The sequence below is a fragment of the Grampus griseus genome (assembly GCF_964374135.1).
Source record: "Grampus griseus genome assembly, chromosome: 13".
Classification (NCBI taxonomy): Eukaryota; Metazoa; Chordata; class Mammalia; order Artiodactyla; family Delphinidae; genus Grampus; species Grampus griseus.
This window is the reverse complement of record NC_139007.1, coordinates 36,651,377-36,664,800: the sequence shown is the minus strand read 5'-3', so window position 1 is coordinate 36,664,800 and position 13,424 is coordinate 36,651,377. Positions and strand designations below refer to the sequence as shown.

At 37.8% G+C, this 13,424-nt stretch overlaps 1 protein-coding gene across 4 annotated transcripts in view; it reads left to right on the top strand.

The window, feature by feature from the left end:
* ATG5 (autophagy related 5) overlaps positions 1-13,424 on the top strand; it is a 119,510-nt gene that overhangs the window by 68,971 nt on the left and 37,115 nt on the right. The window lies entirely within an intron of this gene.

Below are 13,424 nucleotides of genomic sequence, written 5' to 3'. Positions count from 1 at the left end.
ATGTTTCTGTAGAGTACTTTAAAACTACCATATATTTCCTATATAGCAATACTGAGTAAATTTTCATTGAATGAATGGTATCCAGAAAGCTAGTTGCCTACGATCATGGAAAAAGCAGTTAAGAATAGGAATTAGAAACACAGTATCACAAACATAGACTCTCATCTAGCAGGCCTTCGATTCAGACTCAAAGAAATTGTGTCATAACTTCTCTCTGTAGCCATTTTTACTATCTAACAGTCTTTACTCATAGTTACTTCTACAGTTATTTTTTAATCTTTTATAGTGCCATCAGATTAATGTGTGTTCAAAGAGGAAAACAAACTGTCCAATTGAAAAGTAAAAAACAAAAATCCCAATATACTCAAAGAATGAAAAGTTTTTATGACTTAAATAAGGTTGCTTCTCATTTATTTCATTAACATAATGGCAAATAGACTATGTTTAGATCATGGATTCATAATACGTACAATAGAAATAAAATGAGAAAAATGCCTGATGGAATAAAGACCAGATGATCTAATCAGCCGCACTCCTCTGCTTCCTTTTTTCAGGAAAGTAAAATTTTAATTCCACGAGTCTTTGTTAAGCACAAATATTACCCAGTGGGTTTGGAAATGCCATAATTTATTTATTTATACTTTATCTTATATCATGAAGAATCTGAGGCAATTTACAAGAATATATTTTGTATAGTCACAAAATAGAAAAAGGTTGAAATTTAAAATTAGAGCCACCAAAGATATGAAATGGAAACCCAGCATGAAATGAACTACGCTATGAATAAGTGAGATCGTCAAATTTATTAAAATTGACCTATAAATTTGACCCCAAGCTTCCTTGTAGCCAGAGCAAAGGGGAAGGAAATGTGATGAGATATAACTTTGTTTTTCATTTTATATATGATGAAAACTTACTAGGTCATCAGGAAAGCTGACTTTTCTTGAGCACCACCTAGGAAAGAAATTCTCACATGGCCTCACTTTGAAGGGACAGGGCAATCAATATCCTTTATACCTTACCTACAGTAAAAATATAATAATAGTTTCAGTAAAGCTGCTTCCTAAAGTGTCACTCAGCGATAGCTAAAGACAATGTGTCATAAGCCATGGATCATCCACAGTATAATAAAGACTTGGCGAAGTAATGGGAAGGCTAAGGCAGAATAAAATTTTAGGTTATTTTATGGAAGAATGTGTTTATCAAATAAGAAGGAAAGTAATTGATGGAGCAAGGCAGTTGAGGATTGGGATTAACCAGTAAAGTTTTTAGCCCAAGAGAAGAGAGGTTTGCAGAGACCTGTTAAGGAAAAGGAAGGGAAACATTGTTGCTGCTCACATGAGAGAGTCTCAGTCTTCTCTGTACAGGCAGCAGAGCAGTAGAACAGTTTCGGCAACTGTTAATGTTAAACAGTGTGCAAATAGGACAGTTTCTATATCTGCATAAAATAATGTGAGAAAGGTGGCAGGAAGCCTAGTTGTATGGAGAGAAGAAATGTGTCACGTTACGTAAATTGGTACTGACCACCTAGGTATTCCCTAAGAGAACTTCAGCAGTGATTTTACAGAACTAGATTCAGTAGTGATATGCTTTAGTTATTGCACTGAGAAAAGCCAAAACGGAGTCAGATTTTATGGACTAAGTATAGTACTTATAGTGGGTAGGATCCTTTATGTGGTCTGTAAATCTCATAGGGAGAGGCTGCGTCTTCACCATCACTGACATAGATATTGGTGATTAAAATACGGATTAAAAACAGTAACAGGTTATTACGGAATTTTAGAGTGGTCCTGAAGTTTTCTGAGTAGATTTCATTTTTTTTTTTTTTTAATGCAGCAGCCCACTTTTGGGTTGAACTTGGAAGGGGTGGGTAGATGGGGATAAGTGATATTGACTCAGGTGGCTTGACTCTGTCCTCCTGGGGACCAGTGGTTATAGCATCACATATTTATGGAAATTCTAAAGCACAGTTTGAAAATCTCTTTATCTAGGCCTGGACAGGTTCAGTGATTTGCCCAAGTTAGGTAATTCTTGATCTAACTAGCACTGTGGATACACTAATACGCTCAACATGCTAGTGATATCTTTGAAGGCAAGGTTAGTTTTTTTTGTTTGTTTGGGCTTTTTTTTTGTTTTTTCCTTTTTAAATCTGTGTAGTAGGATTTATTTAGCACAGTGTTACGTACACTGTAGGTGCTTCACAAGTACTTACTTCGTTGAATCTTGGAATATTAAAAGCACCAAAGATCACATAATTCTGAAGCTGAAAAAAAGACTTTATAGTTCAAATAATCCAAAACTGAAAGAACTAGCTGGCTTTAACAAGGATAGTGCTGTTGTAGTAATTGAAGAAAACACACTTCTAAAATTAATTCAAATGGTGGGAGAATAGTAGGAGCAAGTGGAAAAGAGCTGTTGGAGGGCTTGCATCCAGAAACAGCGCATGATAGATCAAGATCACAGTTTTGCCTTATTCACCTAGTCTGACAATTTGTGACTTCATGTAAACCTCTCTGAGCTCGCCAAGTTGTCAGATATTTGAGACATAAAGGCCAAAGCAGTTTCCCTTGAAAAACAGGTTTCCTACTAAGAGCACTGCACTAGAAGGGAGGCCTCTGAGGCTCTGTGGGAGGTGTGACACTGACGAGTTGTGTGTCCACAGGCACTTACTGTCTTGCTGGGCCTTCATTTCCTCATCCACAAAATGAAAAGGGCATGACTGAGTGAATTTATACATCTGGTCGGAATTGTTCTTTAAAGAAGCCATATTACAGGTTTATCTAATTATACCAATGATATTCTTTTTCAAACACTTTATACTCCTGATTTCAGAGCAGATTTATTATTTTTACAGTAAGTACAGTTCTTTCCTTTATGTTAGTATTTACCATTCTTTTCTGGGGAATATTGTCAGATGTATCCATACCTGTTACTGTCATATCATAACATTAAAAGGATTCAGAGAGAGAATGTGAGAGAGAGAGGGAAAGAGAATGTGTATGTGTGAGAGAGAATGGTTTTCATAAAGTGCTATAATTAGATAGAAAGTGGGAAGCTAGAGAATTCTCAAAATTTGCTTGACAAAACCTGGCTGCCAGGTGGTGACTGTTAGGGCAGAGCTTGCTGCCTGATCTTTCCTCTGTCAAGACAGTGGCAGCTTTTCCTCAAACAGGGAGAGACAGAGCCTCAGGGTTTTTTGTTATTTATCTATTTATTTATTTTTGGCTGCGTTGGGTCTTCGTTGCTGCGCATAGGCTTTCTCTAGTTGTGGCGATGGGGGGCTACTCTTCGTTGTGGTGTGCAGGCTTCTCATTGCGGTGGCTTCTCTTGTTGTGGAACACGGGCTCTAGGCATGCAGGCTTCAGTAGTTGTGGCTCGTGAGCTCTAGAGTGCAGGCTCAGTAGTTGTGGCACACGGGCTTAGTTGCTCTGCAGCATGTGGGATCTTCCTGGACCAGGGCTCGAACCCATGTCCCCTGCATTGAAAGGCGGGTTCTTAACTGCTGCGCCACCAGAGAAGAGCCTGAGCCTCATGGTTTTATTGGTTCTCTTTATTGACTTTGCTTTTGGCTTTACCCTTATCTGGTTTGGTTCTTACTGGAACTTGATTAAAATTTTAGACGTGAGATGCATAAGTGAATATAAAAATTTAGGAGACTTAGTTTTTGCCCATTGTCCATTCTCTGGCTTTTTCCATTTCCCTATTTTGTACTTTTGAATCTTCATTCATACCTTGACCAAAGGAAGATGGGATCTGCTTTCTGTTTTCCTTAATTATATGATCTAAAGGTGATACCATATTTCTCCTGTTCTACAGCTGATTAGTTTGTGTGGTTGGGATAGTCTGTTGATTAAGTGTAGCTTTTACTTATGTGGCATTTTGATTAATCTGTACTTTTCATTTCTTTAATATACTAGATATAGATCTCTGTACTATTTGAGACCTTAAATTAGTAAGTAAATTTAAATAAAACCTGAAAATCCAGGTTTATTAATAAGACAAATAAAGGGCATAATTTTGCTAAACTTTTTTCTTTGCAGCATTCTAATAGAATTCCTGTATAGCAGGGGGTAGAAAGGATAGGACAGCGAGCATGCTTGGGTGAGGCCCATTTTATCTTTGGAAGCCTCAAAACCATCTTAGGATGTAGGGATCATTATCTGATTTTACACTCAGGAAACTGAAGCTGAGGAATTTTTTTTTTTTTTTTTTTTTTTTTTGCGGAACGCGGGCCTGTCACTGTTGTGGCCTATCCCGTTACGGAGCACAGGCTCCGGACGCGCAGGCCCAGCGGCCATGGCTCACGGGCCCAGCCGCTCCACGGCATGTGGGATCTTCCCGGACCGGGGCACGAACCCGTGTCCCCTGCATCGGCAGGCGGACTCTCAACCACTGCGCCACCAGGGAAGCCCCAGCTGAGGAATTTTAAATCACTTGCTCAGGGGCACACATATGAAATGTGGAACAACTAGTATCCAGACGTAGGTGAGACTTACAAAGAAAATATAATTTTATTTATAAAAATTAAGTTTACAGAATTTTCAAGACATAAGTGTTACATAAAGTGAGGTCCACTTTGACCAAACCTAGAAAATCTCTAACTGGTGATATTCTTTAAAGGTTGACTTTTATACAGATTGTTGGAAAACTTTAGTTCTTTTTCATCTGTAATTTGATTACCATGGACTCAAAATGACTCTAAATTCAATGATGGAATTTTAGTGGTAAAAGTAAAATAGGTCCAAAAGTAGTTTAGAGATCCATTACAGACCCCAAAATGTGTCATTTCTGTCATTTACATGGCAGTTTACTTTAGCCTCTGTGTTCCTGAAATCCAGGTGCTTCATATTAGCCAGTATTCTAGAGACGAGGTTAATGGCAGGAAGTGCTTCAAAAATGTAACTAAAATGTTATTGAGATAAGCACACGTAAACAGGTGTGATTAAGGAGGATATCTGTTTAAAAAGACTTGTAAAGTGACTGTGAAATCCTTAGGCATTGGTATTTAGGTTGTATAGTAAAAATTAGGCACATAATTTCTGTTTTTCAAGAAGCAGTGGATTCATAACTGTTATCCTACCAATATGCTACATGTATGAAAAGGTTGTCTCATTCATTCATTCAAGTTCATTTGTTCACAGACATTGCATGCTATGCCTAATACTGTGCACAGGGGATGCAAGTGGTTATTAATACGGTACATCATCCTTTAAAAGTTTATAATCTAGAGGTGGAAATAAATTAATCAAATAAGTACACAAACAAATTTTAAATCACAACTGTGATTGGTGCTGTGAAGGAGAGGTATATAGTGCAATAAAGCCTAATTCCTCTAAGGGGAATCTGATCTAGTTTAATAGGGCAGAGAAGCCTTCTTTGATGAAAGTGTCATGTCTTTTGAGGTCTGACAAGTGGATAGACTTAAGGTAGGCAAAGAGTAATGAGAGGACCTTTGAAGGCAGAGGGGACATTGTAAGTATGAGGACAGCCTGTTGGTCTTGAGCACAGAGTTGGGAGCAAAATAAATATTTTGCTTACTTTTCTTTTGGGTTATTTATCTGATTTAAAAAAAATTATTTTTATAGATATTAACCATTTTTCTGTCAAACACTTTGTAAAAAATAATCACAACTATAAAATTTGTCTTGATTTTTTATGGTATCTTTATGTAAAAAATGTTTACAAACCATTCCATTGGTTTATTTGTATTTTCTTTTCTTTTCTTTTTTTTTTTTTGCGATACGCGGGCCTCTCACTGTTGTGGCCTCTCCCGTTGCGGAGCACAGGCTCTGGACGCACAGGCTCAGCAGCCATGGCTCACGGGCCCAGCCGCTCCACGGCATGTGGGATCTTCCCAGACCGGGGCACGAACCCATGTCCCCTGCATCGGCAGGCAGACTCTCAACCACTGCGCCACCAGGGAAGCCCTATTCGTATTTTCTTATAACAGTATTATTTTTATTTGATTTTAGTCTTCTGATATCTGCTGGGACAATTCACCTCTTACCTTTTTTTCAGTCTTTTCATGCTTAATAAGTGGAAATACATTTCTGTTTTAATTTTGGTAGAATTCACCTTTTTATATCATTAAATCTTCCTACATAAGAACATGGTACATCTTTTTTGTTTGTTTTTGTTTTTGGCTGCATTGGGTCTTCGTTGCAGTGCGCGGGCTTCTCATTGTGGTGGCTTCTCTTGTTATGGAGCACGGGCTCTAGGCGCGCGGGCTTCAGTAGTTGTGGCTCGTGGGCTCTAGAGCGCAGGCTCAGTAGTTGTGGTGCACGGGCTTAGTTGCTCTGCGGCACGTGGGATATTCCCGGACCAGGGCTCGAACCCATGACCCCTGCGTTGGCAGGCGGATTCTTAACCACTGCGCTACCAGGGAAGCCCAGGTACATCTTTCTTATTCAGATTTTGTTTTATGTTCTCAAATAGGCCCTGTGCCTTTCTTTTTAATTTATTTCTAGGTGTTTTTTAGATTTTGTTTTTCTTTATTTCATTTCCATTTCTAGATATTTATTTATGGCATCAACCCCAAAAACAACACCTCTTGCTGTCATTTTTATCAGCCATTTCTTGTTTGCTTTATCACATTGCTAGTATTGCATTGCCAAGACAGTATTGAAAATAAATTTTACTAGCAGGAATTCAGCCTTTTTTCCCAGCTTTTTCCTTAGCCTTTGGGGATCCATAGGCTCGTTGGTCCTTAGGCTCATGTCCACCCAGAGGGGAGAATATTGCAGAGGGTTTGTAGCTCCTCCATGTAGGTCCTCCCTGCCTACTCACCCCAATAGGTGCCTTAGCTCAGGAGAGCCACTGTGTTGGGTATGAGATAGATTTGGGAGTAGAAGGGGGAGGGGGAAGCGTTAAGCTTCCATGCTCCCAGAATCCTCTCCATGTATAGTTGTTGTTATGCTGTTTTTTCATGTAAAGAATTATATGGCGGTAATCCTTGGGGCAAGGTGTCTAATACTTAATTCACACTCTAGCTGTGGCGGTACATGCTACAATGAATATTAAGACATCTGTGCTTAAAAACAGGATTTGTATCTCATATGTAAAGACAAGAAAGTAGAGAATGGATGCTCAGTTCTCAAAATAACTTCACTTCTGATCCAAGTGAAGGTAACAGTTATAAAATGATAAATAACCTGCAAGTTGAAGGCATATCATTCATTTTCACCTTTCTATATATAAATTTAAGGTGAGCTTATGAAGTTAATTTCTTTCCAGAGTATTTTTTTTTCTCTCTCTCTTTTTTTTTTTTTTTGCGGTATGCAAGCCTCTCACTGTTGTGGCCTCTCCCGTTGCGGAGCACAGGCTCCGGACGGGCAGGCTCAGCGGCCATGGCTCACGGGCCCAGCCGCTCCGCGGCATGTGGGATCTTCCCGGACCGGGGCACGAACCCTTGTCCCCCGCATCGGCAGGCGGACTCTCAACCACTGTGCCACCAGGGAAGCCCTCTCTTTTTTTTTTAATAGATCTTTATTAGAGTATAATTGCTTCACAATACTGTGTTAGTTTCTGTTGCACAACAAAGCAAATCAGCCATATGCATACACATATCCCCTTATCCCCTTCCTCTTGAGCCTCCCTCCCATCCTCCCTATCCCACCCGTCTAGGTCATCACAAAGCACCGAGCTGATCTCCCTGTGCTGTGCTGCTGCTTCCCACCAGCCAGCTATTTTACATTCAGTAGTATATATATGTCCATGCTACTCTCACTTCGCCCCAGCTTTCCCCTCCCACCCCATGTCATCAAGTCCATTCTCTATGTCTACCTCTTTATTCCTGCCCTGCAACTAGGTTCATCAGTACTGTTTTTTTTTTTTTTTAGATTCCATGTATATGTGTTAGCATACGGTATTTGTTTTTCTCTTTCTGACTTCCTTCACTCTGTATGACAGACTCTAGGTCTATCCACCTCACTACAAATAACTCAATTTCGTTTCTTTTTATGGCTGAGTAATATTCCATTGTATATATGTGCCACATCTTCTTTACCATTCATGCGTCGATGGACATTTAGGTTGGTCAGAGTATTTTAAACATTTATTAAACAGCTAAGGAGAATTTCTTCTTTAGTAAGCGCAGAGAAGAAGTTGAGCCTCTGTACTGTGCTTATATCTTTGTGTTCATCACAATGCCATACACATAATAGGTGCTCGGTAAATACACAAACTGTATAACAAACTAAGGAAGGTCTCATTATCTATGAAGGTGGTGGTCATTCTGGTCTCATAATAAATTAGACTGTAACATTCATACCATACATTTTTACTACAGAATTCTGGGCTGGATTTTCTGTTGAGTAAACTATCATTCTCTACTGTTGCCCTAACCACTCTCAACCACTGTGCCACCAGGGAAGCCCTTTGTTCTTCTTAAGATTGCTTTGGCTATTCAGGATCTTTTGTGGTTCCATATCACAAAATTTTAGGATCAGATATTCTAGTGGGTTATTTTTTTGAGATCTAATTCACATCCATAAAATTCACCCCTTTAAAGTGTACAGTTTTAGTATTTCACAATTGTGCAGCCATCACCACTATCTAATTTCAAAATATTTTCATCACCTCAAAAAGAAACTCCATACCATTAGTAGTCACTTCTCTTCCCTCCTCTCCCTGGCCCCTGGCAACTACTAATTTACTTTCTGTTTCTGTGGATGTGCTATATGGACATATAAATGGAATCATATCACCCATTAGTAGTCACTTCTCTTCCCTCCTCTCCCTGGCAACTACTAATTTACTTTCTGTTTTTGTGGATGTGCTACATGGACGTATAAATGGAATCACATCATATGTGTCTTTTTGTGTCTGCCTTCTTTCCTGTGGCATAATATTTTCAAGGTTCATCTGTCTTGTAGCATGTAGTACTGCATCATTTTTTTAACTAAGTAACATTCCATTGTATGGATACATCACATTTTGTTTAACCATTCATCGGGTTGATGAATATTTGGGTGGTTTCCACTTTAGGGCTCTTATGAAGAAAGCTCCTATGAACATTTATGTACAAATTTGGGGGTGGGCATATGTTTTCACTTTTCCTGAGTATATACCTAGGGGTGGAACTGGTGGGTCATATAATAACTCCACATTGAGCCTTTTGAGGAACTGCCATATTGTTTTCCAAATTGGTTGCACCATTTTACATTCCCACCAGCAATGAATGAGGGTTTCAGTTTCTCCATGTCCCTGCCAACACTTGTTATTGTACATCGTTTTGATTAGTTATCCTAAGTGGATATGAAGGGGTATTTCATTATGATTTTGATTTGCATTTCCCTAATGACTAATGATGCTGAGCGTCTTTTTATGTGCTCACTGACGGTTTATATATCTTCTTCGGAAAAATGTCTCTTCTTTGCTTATTTTTAAATTGGGTTGTCTTTTCGTTGTTGAGTTGTAAAAGTTCTTTATATATTCTGGATCCTAGACCTTTACTAGATATATGCTTTATAAATAGTTACTTCTGTTCTGTGGGCTGTCTTTTTACTTTCGTGGTCATGGCCTTTGAAACACAGAAGTTTTTAGTTCTGATGAAGTCCAGTTCTTTTTGTGTTGTTGTTACTTATGCTTTTATGTTATCATATCTAAGAAAACCTTGCCTAATACTAAGTGATGAAGATTTCCTCTTATGTTTTCTTCTAAAGTTTTATAGTTTTGGTTCTTTCATTTAGGTGTTTGATCCATTTTGAGTTAATTTTTTGTATATGGTGTAAGGTAAAGGGGTCCAACTTCATTCTTTTGTATGTACATATTCCAGTTCTCCCAGCGTGATTTGTTGAAGACTTCTCTTTCTCTCATTGGATTGTCTTAGCACTCTTTTTGAAAATTAGTTGTCCACAATGTGTGGATTTGTATCTAGAGTCTCAATTCTATTCCACTGATTATATGTCTGTTCTTGAATTCTGTAGCTTTGTGTAGTAAGTTTTGAAATCAAGAGGTATGAGTCCTCCATCTTTTTTTTTTCAAGATTATTTTGGCTATTCTGGATCTTTTGCATTTCCATATGAATACTAGGATCAGCTTGTCAGTTTCTACCAAAAAAAAAGACACTTAGGATTTTGATAGGAATTGTATTCAATATGTAGATCAATTTCTGGAGTACTGCTATCTTTTTTTTCTTTTTGGCTGCACCACACAGCTTGCAGGATCTTAGTTCCCTGACCAGGGATCGAACCTGGGCCCACAGCAGTAAAAGCCCATGTCCTAACCACTGGACTGCCAGGGAATTCCCTGGAGTATTGCTATCTTAACAAACAATATTAAGTCTTCCAATCAGTAAACACAGGATTTTTTCCCATATATGTAGGTCTTCAATGATGTTTTGTAGTTTTCAGTGTACAAGTTGCCCACTTCTTTTGTTAAATTTATTCCTACGTAATTTTTTCTTTTTGATCCAGTTTTTATTATCATTTTTGGACTTTTTGCTAGTGTGTATAAATAGTATTGATTTTTTTGTATATTGATCTTGTCCAGTAGCCTCATTGAACTTGTTTCTTACTTCTAACAGTTTTGGGGGGGTTTTTTTGTTTGTTTTTTTTTTTTTACTGCTGCTTCCTTAGAATTTTCCATATAGAAGGTCATATCACTACAAATGGAGATAGTTTTACTTCTCCCTTTCCAGTTTGAATGCCTTTTACTTCTTTTTCCTGCCTCATTTCCCTGACTAGAACCTTCAGTACAGAATCAAAATAAAAGTGGCAAAAGCAGACATCCTTGTTTTATTCCTGATCTTAAGGGGGAAGAAAGCTTACAGTCTCTCATTATTGAGTATGATGTTAGCCTGTAAGTTTCTCTTATATGCCCTTTATAAGACTGAGTTCTGTTCCCTATATTTTGTTGAGTATTTTTATCATGAAAGGGTGTTGGATTTTGTCAGGTGCTTTTTCTGTGTCTATTCAGGTTCTTATGTGGGTTTTTCCCCTTTATTTTATTAATACGATGTATTGCATTGCTTGATTTTCTTTATTGAACCAACCTCGTATTCCTGGGATAGATACCAGTCAGTCAGATTATATAACATATGTAGCTGGGTTTGGTTTGCTGGTTTCTTTCTTTTCTTTTTTTTTTTTTAAATTTATTTACTTTTTAAAATTTTTAGCTGCTTTGGGTCTTCGTTGCTGCATGTGGGCTTTCTCTAGTTGCAGCGAGCAGGGGCTACTCTTCATTGCTGTGCGCAGGCTTCTCTTGTTGCGGAGCACGGGCTCTAAGTGCATGGGCTTCCGTAGTTGCAGCACGCGAGCTCAGTGGTTGTGGCTCACAGGCTCTAGGTGCTCAGCTCAGTAGTTGTGGTGCATGGGCTTAGTTGCTCCGTGGCATGTGGGATCTTCCTGGACCAGGGCTCGAACCCGTGTCCATTGCATTGGCAGGTGGATTCTTAACTACTGTGCCACCAGGGAAATCCAAGTTCGCTGGTTTCTTGTTGAGGATTTTGTGTCTATATTCATAATGATTGTTGGTCTCTAGTATTCTTATCTTGTATGTCTTCATCTGGTTTTGATATCCGGGTAATACTGGCCTCATAGAATGAGTTGGGTAGTGTTCCCTCTTCTAGTTTTTGGAAGAGTTTGTGAAGGATTCGTGTTAAATCTTGAAATAATTGGTAGAATTCACCTGGGAAGCCATCTGGTTCTGGGTGTTTCTTTGTGGGAAGTTTTAAAAATTAATAATTCAGTCTCTCAACAGTTTTTGCCAGTGTTCTCATTGCTTTTATGGAAGATAGGATATTTGAAGTCCTTACTCCATCATTACTGATGACATCACCACTTCTAATAATTCTTAACCTCCAAATTTAGATAGGTGGATTTTGTAGAAATTTGGGAAAGAGAATAAAGACTGAGGAGTTTTCTAAGGTTTTTTTTTTAATCTGTTCTTTCTAATTATTTCTAAATACAAAAATTTTAACTTAACGTATTGCTTAAGAACATGAATATTGCTATAAATGATAGATGATTATTACTTTTTCTAAAAGTTGTCTATCCTTGATTATTTTGGAATTTTTTTTCTACATAGGTTCTCCAGTAAAGAACTTTGAAAAATTTGTAGGAATTGAATCTGTAACTTTCATTAATATACCAAGTGGTTAAGATGGAGAAGTTTCATTTAGGGAAGTATATCCCAGTTAGCTGTGATTTGGGGCATTCACTTCACATCTCTGGACCTCAATTTTATCATTCGTAGAATAGGGATAATAATATTTCATAGGGTTGTTAATGAAAATTAAATGTAATACTTTTTGATATTATGCCTGGCACATAGGAAATAATTTACAAATTATTTGCTGTAATTATTATTAGATTTTATTGCTGTGAATTATCTTATCAGTGATGATAGGGATTGCCATACCCCCTATGACTACTATAACATATGTGACAAATAGTTCACTCCATTTATCAATATATTTCTGGCCTTAGTGTAGTCTTCTCTGTGAGGCTCTGTCTGGTCCCCCAAATCTATTACTCATTACTGCCAAGTACTCACATAACCGACTCTTTCTGTTTCAGTTCCCTATTTCTTTACCACTTTCTTTCAATTTTCTAGACAAAATACCTTGGAATCTCTTTTGATTAGTTTCTTAGAATTGTACAGTACCAGAACTATTTGCATTTATCACTTTCTTGCCATTTGCACTAATTTCAGTTACTGTTAATTTGATTTTCATGAAACAAAGCTAGACTCCTACCAAATAACATCATGTATTGTTCCCTAAAACATGCTTGATATTTTAATTTTCTTACTCTGTTCACTCCTGCTGGGAATAGCCCCTATTCCCAGAATGCTTCTTAACGCAGCTCAAATGTCACTTCCCCCAAGAAGTCTTTCTTGATTTCTCTGTATGTGCCCCAACTCTTCATACCATGTATAAATTATTTCTTCTTTCTCTGAATTTTGTTTTAAAACATTCCCTTCTGCCTCTTATTATGGCAAATGTAATTATACATTAGGAGGAATCCTTAGGAATCATCTAATTCAGCCCCCTAATTTTAGAAAGCTTGCACAAAACTCTTGCCCAGATGTTCAACTGGATACTTAATGGCAGAGACAAGAAGAGTAGAACTTGAGTCTTGGATTTCCAGCCTGGTTCTTTTTCTACATGCAACATTGTAATATAGACATTTCTTAAGCTATTTTGCAGTACTTCACCATGGATCTGTTGAAGTCTATGTGATTTCTCTGTAAGATGTAACCTGTGAATTACTGGAGGTCAAGGAATTGTTTCATTTCTCTCTGTATCTTTATAGAGGTTTCTTAGAGACTGTTTCCTGCTAGAATGAATGAATGAATAATACTTTGCTTTATAATTAATTAATATTCTTAATGTAAGATTCTAATGATATTCCCTTAGACACCTTTTAAAAGAAATTGGTGAATTGAGGCCTGTAGGGGGCAGCCCAACACAGCAGATTTTG